General features: G+C 37.3%; 2 protein-coding genes across 2 annotated transcripts in view; one reads left to right on the forward strand and one right to left on the reverse strand.

The window, feature by feature from the left end:
• Positions 1-9,954, reverse strand: part of MBD5 (methyl-CpG binding domain protein 5) — a 470,039-nt gene extending 460,085 nt beyond the window's left edge. The window contains exon 1 of the mRNA XM_032754128.2: positions 9,350-9,954. The gene's annotated coding sequence lies outside the window, so the exon portion shown is untranslated. The remainder of the gene's footprint in view (positions 1-9,349) is intronic.
• Positions 9,955-10,308: 354 nt separating this feature from the next.
• Positions 10,309-14,786, forward strand: part of ORC4 (origin recognition complex subunit 4) — an 82,727-nt gene continuing 78,249 nt past the window's right edge. The window contains exon 1 of the mRNA XM_032145674.2: positions 10,309-10,461. The gene's annotated coding sequence lies outside the window, so the exon portion shown is untranslated. The remainder of the gene's footprint in view (positions 10,462-14,786) is intronic.

The raw sequence follows: 14,786 nt of genomic DNA on the forward strand, positions 1-14,786 counted from the left end.
AGATTAAATAAAAAGAATTCGTCAACCTTCCCACATACATACTTTCCGTATACAAAGCATGTAATTTGATAACTATCTTCCAGATTTTTTCTTAATGTACTGAGGTACTAATATATATGGCACATACTTTATGTCTTTATGGTATAGATAGTATAAAAATGTATTGTATGGATGTAAACATTTACATTCGTAAACATTGCATACTTATTATTCTGTCCATTTTTTACATAAATGAAATCATAGTGTGCATATTATTTTGTGATGTGCTTTTCAACCTAGCTTATCTTAAGAGATCTTTCCATGGATTTAAACTATAAATCTAAGTTTCGCATGGTTGTTTTTTGTTCTTATCTTCAGATACATTTGAGAGTATTTCCCAACTTTTTTTTTTTTTCTTATGAGACAGAGTCTTGCCCTGTTACCCAGGCTGAAGTGCAGCGGCATGATCTCTGCACTCAGGAGGCAACCTCTGCCTCCTGAGTTGAAGCAATTCTCTTGCCTCAGCCTCCCAAGCAGCTGGGATTACAGGCATGTGCCACCACGCCTGGTTAAGTTTTGTATTTTTAATAGAGATGGGGTTTTACCATGCTGGTCAGGCTGGTCACGAACTCCTGACTTCAGGCAATCCACCCACCTTGGCCTCCCAAAGCGCTGGGGTTACAGGCATGAGCCACCGCACTTGGCCCCTAACTTTTTATATTACTTAGTTTCTTTTAATATCTCCATCGTAGTAGTTTTTAATTAAAAGCATTTTACCAGCAATTCATTCGATTTAATATGATTTTTCATCTTTCCTAAATGATCTGTTGCTTATACCTCTTATAAACTTGGATGTCAATAAAAATTACATGTACATACATAAAGAATGTATAGATTGTCATTCAAGGTCTAAAATTAATAAAAACTAAAATTTGGTTTCATAAAAAAAGAAACCAATGTAATACAGCAAATTTGCCTACTAATTAGAAAAAGTAAACACACATAAAATTCAAGTCCTTTTCTGACTGGCCCAGGTAAACTGTACAAAAACAGAAGCTGTTGAAGAAATGGTTTTAAAGAATTCTAAATAATTTTTAAAAACAAAAAACCCTTCTAAAACAATTTACCAAAATACTTAAAACAATAAGAACAGCAGCCTAGAAAAGCGATATAATATTAAATTAAAATCTGTGTTATGGGGAACCAGACTCCTTTCATACATGTAAGAACACCTGACTAATGTGACTGTTAGGTTTATTTTCTAGTGGGCAACATATAGCTATATTTTTCAAGCTGGGAAGAAAATTCGAATAAATTGAGTAGCAAAGTAACACCTTCTACAGAGTTTATTAATTTCAAAACAACTAAGGTGGACCATTTAAATAATACATGCAATAATATATGCTGTTAGGTTTTATTATAAAAAGTGTTAAAGGAAAAGACTATATTACTTCTAGTAAAAAAAATAGCTTAATTTTACACTTCTATGAAAGAATTAAAGGTTAACACCTAAATTTTTAAAAAAGTATTCTTAAGGAGTGGTATGATTTAGGAAAGCTTATAGCTAGTCAACATCACTCTCATCACTATTAGTGAGATTTGTAGCTAGTAAGAGCTTTCTGATACATAGTAAACTGAACACTGTAGCTTTAATTGAAGTTTGCATGTTATAAACAGTTAGATGTCTGGCTCTGGCCTGCATTCTAATACCATCAGCAGAACAGAGATGGGAAGCATAAACAAACCTTTTAACTAGATTACATTGTCTAAAATGGCCAAGAAATCCTTCAGCACAAACTCCAGTGTGACAAATATAGAAGGAAAATGATTTTGGAATAACACTAAAAAAAAGCCTCTGAATATTACAGGAGCACATATTTGATTTCCTAAATATTTTTATGTTATTTAATACTCATTAATGATACTTTATAACTTCAAATAAGAATCTTTTATATCTTACACAGCGAACTCTTTTTAGTTCAGTATATCCCAAGTAACAAAGCTATTTAAAAATCAATATTTGCTTTTATTGAATGTGGAATATTTCCCTCCCCCAACATCAGTAAATGTGCTTATACAGTCTAAATTATTATTTTTAGATCCTAATAATATTAAGAATGCATGGATTAAGTTAGTTGATGGCCAACAGATTAGTAGATACTTCTGGACTCATGGTGTATAAAAAACAGTAATTGTGAATACAAGGATAACCCTAAATATAATTTAGCACACAGCCAATCTTAAAAAACACTTTGGGATTACTTCTAACTTCTGAGATACAGACATTAAAATTTTTTTTTTAAAAGCTACACATGAACTTAAGTTTTAACATTAGCACCACACAGAAAATTTTCCTCCCATTGCTAGAATCTTGATTGGTTAGCAAAAAACTCAGTGAAGCATGTGTGTACAAAAACTTTTCACCATTTCAAGGTTGGTGACTGATTTACATAACTCATATTAGTCCTTTAAAACAATGTGTTCTAATAATCTACTCAATGACACTGAACTTAATTACAAGTTCTCTAATAAAAGGTTATATAGGTCAACTGAAATAAGGACTCAAATCAAAATTTGTCATATCCAACTGTGAATAAATTATGCCGTAATATGTTAAGCCTGGATCTCACTGTCTCTTTGAAGAATTATAGTGAGTTATAGTGAGTCATTCCAGCTTCTGACATCTTACATGACATAGAGATACCTCAAACAGAAATACTCTTAAGTGTGTTAGAGTTAGAATATTTACTTTTAACTGAATTATCTTTGCATTGTTTAAAGAAATTATTTAAAATCATACTACTGATTATTCAGATTATTCTTATAAGCAAAAAAACTTTGCAATAAACTTTTCTTTCTAACATATAACAGATGATAAAGAATATTTCTTTAGCATTTAAAAATGTTTCCAAACTCTGCAGGTCATTATGTACTGGCATAATATTTGCAGGATGATACAGTCAATATAAGTGCATATCCCTTATTCAAAAGGTTTTTTGGACCAGAAGTATTTAGAATTTTGGATTTTTACAGATTTGGGAATATTTGCATTATATATCTATGGAACATCCCTAACCTCAAAATCCAAAATCCAAAATGCTTCAATGAGCATTTTCTTTGAGCATCATGTCAGTGCTCAAAAAGTGTCAGATTTTGAAGCATTTTGGATTTTGGAATTCTGGATTAGGGATACTCAACCTGTATAAATTTATAATACGAACACATATTTACTTAGAAGAGACACAAAAGTTACTTAAGTAATAAAAACAGGAAAAAAGTTTTTAATTTTTTTCTCTTAAAAGTAAAGGATGTAAAACTCAACTATCCAAAGAGAGCTGTATTAAAAAGTATTTTAATTCAGTAGCTTTTTAAGTACAAATACGAAATAATTTAGGCACCTAGAGAACCCAACAAGTTGATCATTCTTATACTAAAATATTTCTGACTTCAGTACTAAAAGGAGCACGTTAAACTTAATACTATATATATAATGTAGTAATTATGAAAATGTATGATAGAGTCCAGAAGGTAATGTGTATACATACACCAAAGCACAATACAAACTTCCCATTTTTTATGGGCTTTTACACCATCAACACATTTATATTAAAAATTTTATAGTAAATATTCATTGGATCAGAAATTGTTACAACCTTTGAACTTCATATAAGAAAATATTAAATGTAACTCCACGCAAGTTAAAGGAAGTTTAATATAGAGAAGGATTGAACTGAACTTTTTTTACTGTTTATTTTTATGTTTGTTTATTTATTTATTTATTTATAGACAGGGTCTCACTCTGTTGCTCAGCATGGAGTCCAGTGGCATGATCATGGCTCACTGCAGTCTCAACCTGAGTTCAAGAGATCCTCTCACCTCAGCCTCCGGAGTAGCTGGGACTACAGTGTGCACCACACCAAGCTCAGCTACTATTTTGATTTTGTAGGGATCAGGGCTCACTGTATTACACAGGCTGATCCTGAACTACTAGCCTCAAGTGATAAATCCTCCTACCTCACCTCCCAATTGTTGGAAGTACAGGCTTGAGCTATTCCACCTGACCTTATTTTTTTATTTTTAGACACAAGGTCCCGCTCTGTGGCCTAGGCAGGATTGCATAGTTCACTGCGGCCTCCAAATCTGGGGCTCAAATAATCCTCCCGCCTCAGCCTCCGAGTAGCTGGGATGACATTACAAGCGTTGAGTCACCACGAGCAGCTCCCAAATGTCATTTTTGCCATACAAAGAAAAGACTGACATTATGTATATTTTAAATGGTACAATGGTCTGTATCTACATTCCTTATAAAAGACTGGGTTTTTTTTGTTTTTCTATACTTGTAAACTTTCAGAAATTTTCCATTAGTCTGTCAAGCTATCAGGGCCATAATTTTACCATCACTTACCAGTGTACAGATTGATAAAAACTCTACTGTGACTGTGTTTTGAATTATAAAGTGTCCTAAATGTAAAGTGAATTCAGTTTATCACAGTGCTGGGTACTTACAATAAATGGTAACTATGATTATTACTAAAATAGAAATTTAAGAATGAATGTGAAAGAGATCAGAATTCGCCACTCAGGAGTCTATTTATCTTCACAAGATACTGCACCAGCAGAGGCATCCCCACCTTCTTTTTAACTGCAAATCAATACTTTTGTAAAAGGTATACTTTAAGAAGGGCAAATTGAATCCAGTACTTTTTCTAATATACTTTCGATTACACATGAAAGCCAGACAGGAACTAAGATAAGATTCTTTGTTTTTGAAACATCCATCTACTAAGAAAATTCCAATTCATTTTACTAAAGCTATAGAAACTATACCACTTAATAAAGATTAAAAATTACAACTGACTTAGAACTAGAATTGGGAAGTTTCTCATGAGGATTTTGCAATGATATTTCTACTACATACTAAAAATTCCAAAACTCCTAAATAGTGCACACTAATTACTGCAGAATAATTAAATCATGCTGTTAGATTTGCTAAAACATGGTAGAAAATATCTGAAAACTCAAAATGAAAATGTACAATGTCTTCCAATGAATCATGAATGATAATCTGTTATATGAGATAAAAAAGAAAAAAGTTACTTTTGAGAAAAAGATTTAAGTTTAGAGAGTTTGGGGCTTTTTTTTGGAAAAATTTAATGAGATAATTTAATGAACATTGTTGGTCATCTTAAAAGAATTACGGTTAGCAATAAAAATCCAGCAAAGGCAACCACATAGACTATTTTCATTGTCTAAAATGTGTTAACTATATACAGAATATAAATCCCTAGAATACAGTATTAAGTGGAAAATTTTTCTTTATATATTTGTATTTTAATAAAATAACAGCAATATCCTTCTTAAACATGCATTTTTCCACCTAACAGTATCCATTTAGTTAATATAAAATTTATTTAGGTAGAAACACCAACACAAAGATACGACCAATACACTTGTGGAATACAATTAAGATAGCTCTTCACATTAAACTGCAGGGACCATCTTTGTTTTTCGGATGCCTAGCACAGTGCCTGGCAGACAGCAGATGATCAAAAGATGTTTAATGAATCGCTAAGTACAATCTGTTTTGCACATACAGTCAAAATCCAGACAAGTTTGCAAAGGTACATAAGTTGGATATAGGCTTTCTGGCTCACTTCATGGGGGTCCCACTGATGACTAGGAGTAAATCTTCATATCCATAGAAAACTGGAAAGTTGATAATTGTCTGGGTAAGGACCAAAACAACGAAGTCAGGGAAACATGTCACCTAAGTAGCACTTGTTTTATAGAGCTGGTAAAAGCGGCCTAATCGTTCCAACAACCTATTGCACCGGTCAATGAAACAAAATTTAAGTGCATCCTGAACAATTTTTACAAGTATATTTTTAACTGGAATGTGTTGGATGGTTATTGCTTATTCATAATAAATCACTTTTGCCAAATTGTTTCCTGTATAAGAAGGGAATATGTCTTGTTACTATGAGTACCATATTGTTAACAGTATTCAATTTGGCTGTTAATTAGATAAAATGAGAGCCACGGTAGAGATAAAGAAAAAATGTTCATGGTAGTGAAAATTGTGGCAAGGGAGGACAAGAAAAGGAGAGGAAAGGAATTCCACATATGGAAGTAAAGAAATTCAAATATGCCTAACTCTTTTTTTTTTTTTTTTTTTTTTTTTTTTTTTTTTTTTGAGACGGAGTCTCGCTCTGTCGCCCAGGCTGGAGTGCAGTGGCGCGCTCTCGGCTCACTGCAAGCTCCGCCTCCCGGGTTCACGCCATTCTCCTGCCTCAGCCTCTCCGAGTAGCTGGGACTACAGGCGCCCGCCACTACGCCCAGCTAATTTTTTTGTATTTTTTTTAGTAGAGACGGAGTTTCACCATGGTCTCGATCTCCTGACCTCGTGATCCGCCCGCCTCGGCCTCCCAAAGTGCTGGGATTACAAGCGTGAGCCACCGCGCCCGGCCAAATATGCCTAACTCTTAAACTAACATGGATTAGGACAAGCTACCAGTAGGAACTACTGTGTACCAGATATTGTGCCGAGAGTAGAAGGATGTGTTAACAAAACAAAAATGTTTGCTTTTAGGCAGTTCATAGGGCAAGACTCACAAGTAAGCATTTATAATAGAATATGCATTCCATTTATTCTTATAAGTACGGGTCCTTAATACCACAGTAAGTATATTTACTGATTAATTGTAAGTGCAGGAGGAAAATAAGTATTAGGGAAAGCTGAAATTATTTTCAAAATAGTAATAACCTACAATAAGTGCAATTAGTACTTCTTTAAAAAATTAACAAATTACTAAATTTAAGTAGACAAAATAATAGCTTTAAAGACATTTACCTTAATATTCTTACAATAATATGCCCCCATATGAAACCCTCAAGTGGTATACCCAGAACTGTACATAATAGTTTCATTTCTGACAAAGGAAATGAGGTAGTGCAGCATAGGGAGCATCAGGAGACCTGAGTTCCCTGGTCCCTGCTCTGCCACTTCCAGGCCTTGGAACCTCAGGCAAGTTCAAGTTCTCAGAACTTCAGCAATGTGTAGAGTTGGATAAAGTGACCTCCAAGATACCACCCAGTTGAACAATTACAATTCTAAAGTATCAATGGTTCTTAATACATAAAAGTTCTTCTAAACATAAATCATTATCCAACTTAGATAAAGTCTGCAATCTTCTAACCATAAAGGATCATGGGGGTGAGGGTGAGGTGTGTGATAAAAAATGTTTAAAAGAAAAAAAAAAGAAACAAAATAAGTAAAGACATTAAACTCAAGACTAAATTTTTACTCAGCTGCCTACTGCGCAACTACCACTCCAATTATCTATATAATTCCCTTACCTAAAATTAATTTCCTCAGTAAGTTCTACTGTCTCTCTCTTACCTTGAAAGTTGCTGAGGTTTTAAGGTGAGAACAAGAAACCTTACAAGGACTTGGAATGGCAGTATTGATGTTGGGAGAAAAACTTGAACTTGGCACAGATTTCTGCTTAAGTGCACTAATTACATCTCAGAGAAAGGTAAAAAATTGTTCAAATTTATAACAGAAGGGAAATAAGATCATATTGTTTACTGCTATAAAGCTTTTTTATTTCGGTATGTAAATGTCTACTTTTGCACACAGTTGATAATTAAAATTTTACAGAACAAGTTTCTACATATGCAATGCTTTACTGTCGCTTTACTATCACTAAAATATATTATGTTTTAGCTTTAACCATCAAGAAAATAAAAAATTAGAAGTATTATCATGTCTTTATAATATTTATAGCAAATATCCTTCTAGATTTATATTTCTTCAATCCTTTCTAGTTGATCAAATTGCTGTTTTCATATTGCCAGTCTGATCACAAAATTGCTGCTTTACAGAAGAATATTTTTTGCTGACATAAATTATGGGATCAGAGATACCAATGCAGTTACAAAAAAAAAAAAAAGAACGGGTGTGAGGGAGAGAGAGCGAGAGCGAAAGAGAATGTGTGTATATGCATGTGTGCATCCATCTTCAAGGAAAGAATAAAGAAATGTATATATGAAACAAAATAACACTTCCCAATATAAGCCCTAGTAAAAGGCCTACATCAGAAACGTACTTTCTAACATTTGTGAAATAAAATACAGCACTGAATTTTAAAGCTATGCACTAAGCACATAATATACAAAAATGAAGTGATTTTTATCAATATTGTTATTCCATAAACTTAAATCTGGATTTACCTTTCAATTTACAGCTAACTGAAATTAATATACTAACTATAAGTTCATGATTTCTTTGACTCATGAAAACATATTTTAGAAATTTGTGTCCTTTTACATATAGTGAGTAATTTGGTTCAGAACCCCAAGAGAAATTGAGATGAAAAACTCATCTCAATTTACAACAGTAAATAAATAATTCAGCTAAAACTGAAAGTGGTACCAATCCAGCAAACTATTGATGGAGAGGTTTGGCCTTCCATGCAGCCAGAACAACATAAAGTTTTCAATGGGGATTACTTGTTCAGACAAGTTACAAAGATTACAAAAATACCCAGATTAATTATAAAATAGCTAATATTCTCATCATACGGAAAATAAGTATCAGGAACGTATGTGGGAACAGACAATAGCAGTGGCATTTAAACTTTAAGCATTTTAGAGCTTTGGACTTTATATACTGATATATGAAACAGACATTTAACAACAACAAAAAAAGAGCAATAATGCAAGTCAAAACCTAACCCAAGGCCTCTACCAACTAAAAATTTGAAATTTTCCATGGAAGTCAGACAAAACGAAAAAATGGAAAATGAAACCCCTAAAGCAAAAACCAATCAAGTCTTCCAACACTAAAGTCAATATCCAAATCTCATACAGGACCAAAAAGGGGAAAACACTCAGGTCTACAAATGCATAAGCAGTTCCAATACAATCCAGATCCCGACATTTTCCCACTCAGAAACAAATGCAGTAGAGCTTTTCCTGGAGAAAAAGAGCTCTCCAATGAATTTTTTTTTAAGTGACATCTAGAAAGTGTGCCTCTTTCTGTCTCTTTCCCTGGCGCCTCATTGGAGGAAGAAGGGGGTTGTTTTTATATTCTCCCCCACTGGAGCAAGACACAATCAGATGTTAGCTGGAGGAGAGAAACCACTTTTGACAACAGCAAATAAAAATAAAAGTGCCCTTCCTCCCCTGACAGGATGGGCACTCCACCTCACACACCCCTCCCTACTCCAACCCCTCCTTCCCCCCCCCCCCCCAGCACCACCCCCTCCTCACCCCGGAGCTCCACTGCGTATGTGGTTTGGTGCTACTGTTGCCCGGAGTGAAAGTCAGAGCCAGAGGAAGGCAATGAAGCCCCCACAGACACACTTACCTTTCCTGCCCCCCACTTTTGAGTGCCTTCCCTGGAGCTGTGGAGGATGACACAAAGGGTAATAAAGGGGGGGAGTGGAGGAGGAGGAGGCGAAGGAGGAGGAGGAGAGCTGGGGAAGTGGCTGCTCCTGGGTGTAGTGAGATGTCTCCAGCCAGGGCCAAGCAGCAGCAGTAGCAGCAGCAGCAGTAGCAGCAGCAGCAACAGCAGCAGCAGCAGCAGCAGCAGCAGCAAAGGGTCTGTGTTGCTAAGAGGCTTTTGGTTTCTTTCTCTCCTCCTCTCACGGCCAAAGAGGAGGAGGGTGGAGGGGGCTCGAGAGGGAGGCGAGTTGGAGGGGTGAGGGGGTAGGAGTCGTGGATGGGGGTTTTCGAAGAAGAAGAAACTCCTTCTCCTCTCTCAGGCTCAATCCCCCTCTCAGGGCTCAGGGCTGGAGGGTGGGGGAAGGAACTCAGTCGCCTTCCCCCCACCCCCCTGAATTCAAGGTTGAAGTGGGGTAGAATTAGTGTCCTGTCCCTTTAAAAATAGAAATAAAAGGTGCCCCCCCTCTGCCACTGCCTCTCTCTTCATCATCAGCTGCTGCTGCTGCTGGGGTCTCTCTGCTTGGGGGGGAGGGGGGGTTCGGGTAGAAGAGACGGGAGGCACTCACTGCGCATGTCCCTCTCTGACGGGTGGCTGGTTGGTTGAAGGCAGGAGGAGGGGGAGGGGAGGAAATGAGCTATTTTCCCAGAAGGCGCCGAGGCGCTCGCGACCCGGAAGACATTGTAGCAGGAGTTACAGGGGCGGGGGCGGGGAGGAGGAGGAAGTCGCTACGCTTTTAACACCCCCACCTCCCTCCTCCTTCCTAAGGGAAAGTGGAGAAACGGAAGTGGGCGTGGACGGAGACGAAAGGAGGTCACGTGTTTGGGCGGGAGAGGGGCGGGGTGGGAGAGAGAGAGAGAGAGAGAGAGAGAGAGAGAGAGATAGTGCGTGCGCGGGGCATGCCGGGAGTGGTTGTGTACCGTCGGCAACAGCAGGTGAAGCCTAGCAGAGGACGCGGCCAGGCGATTCGGTGAAGCGATTCCTGCAGGCGTTGGTTCCCCTCTTTGTCCTGGTAAAGGCAGGCTTTTATGCGAGAGGTAATGATGGGGTAAACTTGCTGCAAACGAAGGCCAGGGGCGTCGGTGGCGAAAGGTGAATCGAAAGTGGGAGGATGGAAGGCTGTGGAGATTGGGAATTGGGAAGGGGGCAGGCTTGTATAGGCCGGGAAGGCCAGGACCGGGCGAGCTCTGTCTTGTTCCCCACCCCCCGCCCCCCGTGAGCTTGCCGACAAATCCTTGACAAATGCAGGGAGTCCTGAGACTAGCTCTGCATCGGGGTGGTAGGTGAGGAGCGTGACGGTCCGAGTGTAAGAGAGAAGGGAACTGTGAAGCCTCAGCAGTTGACCCTCATGACTGCAGAACAGGGGATCTCTATCTAGGGACAGAGACAAGTCCTCTGTATGCATTTTGACCAGATGCATCACACGCGTTGCTCATATTGGATATTGCGCCCTTCATTCCTTACCTCTCAACCCTCCCTGGTATTCTGGAGTGGCTTTGGGGAAGGAGCAGGCGGGGAAGTCTTGAGTGGAGCTTCCCTCCGTGTCTTGCGTTATTGCTACAACACAAAGCCTTTGCTTTTTCTCGGAGAGGGATGTGAGATTGTGTAGTCCTTAATGTTGAGTTTTACAATTGATGAAGAAGAAGGGACGGGATCAAAGTTTCCCCTTATAGTGTAGATGAGAGTTTTAAAAGGACTGTTTTGTCAAGTTTCTTTGGTTACCATTCTTAGTTTTTGAGCCTTTGGTTTCCCAAATGCCAGCTGTTTTTGCTGAAAATAATGAATTTCTATCATAAAATTAGAATTAACTCAAAATAAGAAAGGATTTATAAATTTACATTAGTAAAGCTTTTATAGTGAAATAGTACTGGTTCTTTTTCACATTGTTTTCATACAATCAATATAAAGCATTAAAGTCTCAGTTTTTAAAGGTATTTTGAAGGAATATCATCTTTGTATGTTTTTTAAAAACCAAGAATCTAAAATTCTTCATATTTATTATGTTGGTATTTAATTCTGTTGGGTAGGTTCTGTTTGTTTGTTTGTTTGTTTTTGAGACGGAGTCTCTCTCTGTCTCCCAGGCTGGAGTGCAGTGGCGCGATCTCGGCTCACTCCAACCTCTGTCTCCTGGGTTCACGCAATTCTCCTGCCTCACTCTCCCGAGTAGCTGAGACTACAGGCATGTGCCACCACGCCCGGCTAATTTTTTTGTGTTTTTAGTAGAGACAGGGTTTCACTATGTTGGTCAGGCTGGTCTCGAACTCCAGACCTCAAATGATCCTCCTGCCTCGGCCTCCCAAAGTGCTGGGATTACAGGCGTGAGCCACTGCGCCCGGCCGGTGTAGGTTCTTTAGGGGTACACTATCAGTTAAAGTTACTAATTTTCCACGTTTTGCTTTCTGTAAGTTTGGGCGGTGGACCCCGTTTATGCATCATTGCTTAGCCCTTACTATCTTCTGTATTGTGTACGGTAATCATGTCCGGTGGAATCAAAACTAGACTCCTGTGCTTTAAAATTTTCTTTATAATGTAACCAATTGTCTGTCTTTATAGTGTAACCAATTGTCTGCCACTTTGTAATGAAAAAAAAAAAAACCAGCAAGGCAATTAATGTGCCTTAGATACAATTTTAAATATTTTGTGTCTTTTTCCATACATTTAGTATTTAAGCATACAAACATCGATACATAGTATAATGAATAACTATAAAGTGTGAACTCCATGTAAGCGCTACCACAGTCAAGAACTAGAACGTCTGTGGCACCTGAGAAGCTCCCCTCTCCATTCTATTCCTGATCATCCCTTTCCTCAGTTCTTTCAGTGGTTAACACTATCCTGATTTTTATGGCAATTATTTACTGCTTTCTTTCTTAGTATTGCTTAACCACCTATGTCCTAAGTAATTTAGATTCGTTTTGCCTGTTTCTTAATTGTATGTAAGTGGATTATATATTACATATCATTATGTATCTTTTTCTCTCCTGCAGCTGAGATATAACTCTATTGGTACATTTAGCTCTAGTTCTTATATTGGATTATAGTAATCTATAGTATAATAAGTATAGTATAAAAAGTCTTAATGGAAATGAGCCACAGTTTAATATTAATAAACATTTGGATTGTGTTCCGTTTTTAGCAGTTATGAACAATGCTATTATGAATGTTCTTGTACATGTATGCTTAATGTACATTACCATGGATTTTTATAGAGTACGTATGTTTATCTTCAACTTCACTAGTTAGGCCTTTTCCAAAGTAGATACACCAATGTATACCCCAACAGCAGTATATGGTAGATCCCTTTACTTTTACTGTTTCACCAAGAGTTATTTTTCCTTTTTCCCAACTTGATGAATGTGGCTTTATCTTATTGTTGTTTTAATTTACTCTGCCCAGGATATTAAAGAGTTTGAGCACTTTTTCAAAAACTTACCGGCTATTTGAATTTCCTCTTTCTAGAATTGTCTTTTTAATTCTTAAATCTTTTGTGCATTGTCTTTTTAAATCTTTTGCGGAGGTTTTTTTGTTTGTTTTTTGTTTTAATTGGGTTGTCTGTTTTACTCAGGGATTTCTAGCAGTATGGCCAATATCTTCTCTGTGCTTGGAGCATTACTCTCTTCTGGGATGGCAACTTTTATCTTCATGTAGGTCTTATAGGCTATCATTGTTCTTTGAATTTTATATGTAGTTTAAACTCCAGGTAACAAGTTCTATGCTTGTGCTATTCATTATAGTAGCTACTAGCTGCATGTGGCTTTTGAGCACTTGAAATGTGGCTAGTGTGACTGAGGAACTGAATTTTTAGTTTTATTTAGTGTTCAATTAATTTTAAAAACTGACACTTGATTCAGGTACTGTAAAACCTGTATGTTTGGAACAACTCAGATACATAAGCCTTTCTTAACTGCAAATTATTAAATTATTATTTTTTAATTTTTGGAAATTTTTTTCCCCCCTGGAGATGGAGTCTCGCTCTGTTGCCCAGGCTGGAGTCCAGTGGCATGATCTCGGCTCACTGCAACCTCCGCCTCCCAAGTTCAAGTGATTCTCCTGCATCAGCCTCCCTAGTAGCTGGGATTACAAGCATGTGCCACCACACCTGGTTAATGTTTTTATTTTTAGTAGAGGCGAAGTTTCACTATTTTGGCTAGGCTGGTCTCAAACTCCTGACCTCAAGTGATCCACCCGCCTTGGCCTTCCAAAGTGATGGGATTACAGACATGAGCCACTGCACCCGCCATTAGCTGCAAATTATATAAAAATATAGATCAAGTATTTTATATGGCAGTTTTAATTTAGCATCTGCATTGTAATGTTGTATAAATACCAGATTTCAAAGACAGTATGAAAACAATGTAAAATACCTCAGCTTTTCATTATGATTACATGTTGAAATTATAATTGATTTCACCTTGTTTTCTTTTAGTGTGAACACTAGAAAATTTTAAATTACTTATGTCACTTTTACTGTATTTCTGCTGGACAGTACTTTGAGCTAGATGTTCATATGTGTTTACCACGTCTTAATTTCTTCCTGCATCTCTGACTTTTCTTTTGGAATCTTTTAACTTTTACTTTAGCACACTCAGTAGAAGTTTCATAATGCAGACATTCTGATGGCCAATTCTCTTAATTTTTTGTTTTGCCTTCAATCTTGAAGAATGTTTTGGGGGATATTACAGATTTGTGGTTGTTTTACTTGTACCTTGAAGATAACATTTCACTGTTTTTGGTTTTCATTATTGAGTTTGAGAAATCAGCTGTCAATCTGTTAGGTTGGTACAAAAGAAATTGTAGTTTGGGACAGCGAATTTTAAATCATTATAACGAGGCTCTAACATATCTTTATTAATCGAAATAGGTCATTACAATCAACACATTTTTGCCGACAAGAAATAAGTTTGTTTATTCCTGTAATGTAAAAATCCATGCTTCAGGATTCCACAAACTCTTGGAAAGCTTTTTCCTGCATCCTGCTGGTTGTGGAAGCATTTTCCCTGAAAAAAGTTGTAGAGATGCTTGAAGAAGTGGTAGTCAGTTGATGAGAGGTCAGGTGAATATGGCGGATGAGGCAAAACTTTGTAGCCCAGTTCGTTCAACTTTTGAAGTGTTGGTTGTGCAGTGTGCAGTTGGGTGTTACTGTGGAGAATTGGGCCCTTTCTGTTGACCCATGCGGGCTGCAGGCATCACAGTTTTAAGTGCATCTCATTGATTTGCTGAGCATACTTCTTAGATGTAATGGTTTCTCCAGGATTCAGAAAGCTGTAGTGAATCAGACTGGCAGCAGACCAGCAAACAGTTACCATGGCCTTTTTTTGGTGCAAGTTTGGCTTTGGGAAGTGCTTTGGAGCTTCTTCTCGGT

The sequence above is a fragment of the Hylobates moloch genome, unplaced genomic scaffold (assembly GCF_009828535.3).
Source record: "Hylobates moloch isolate HMO894 unplaced genomic scaffold, HMol_V3 SCAFFOLD_24, whole genome shotgun sequence".
In the NCBI taxonomy this organism is placed as follows: domain Eukaryota; kingdom Metazoa; phylum Chordata; class Mammalia; order Primates; family Hylobatidae; genus Hylobates; species Hylobates moloch.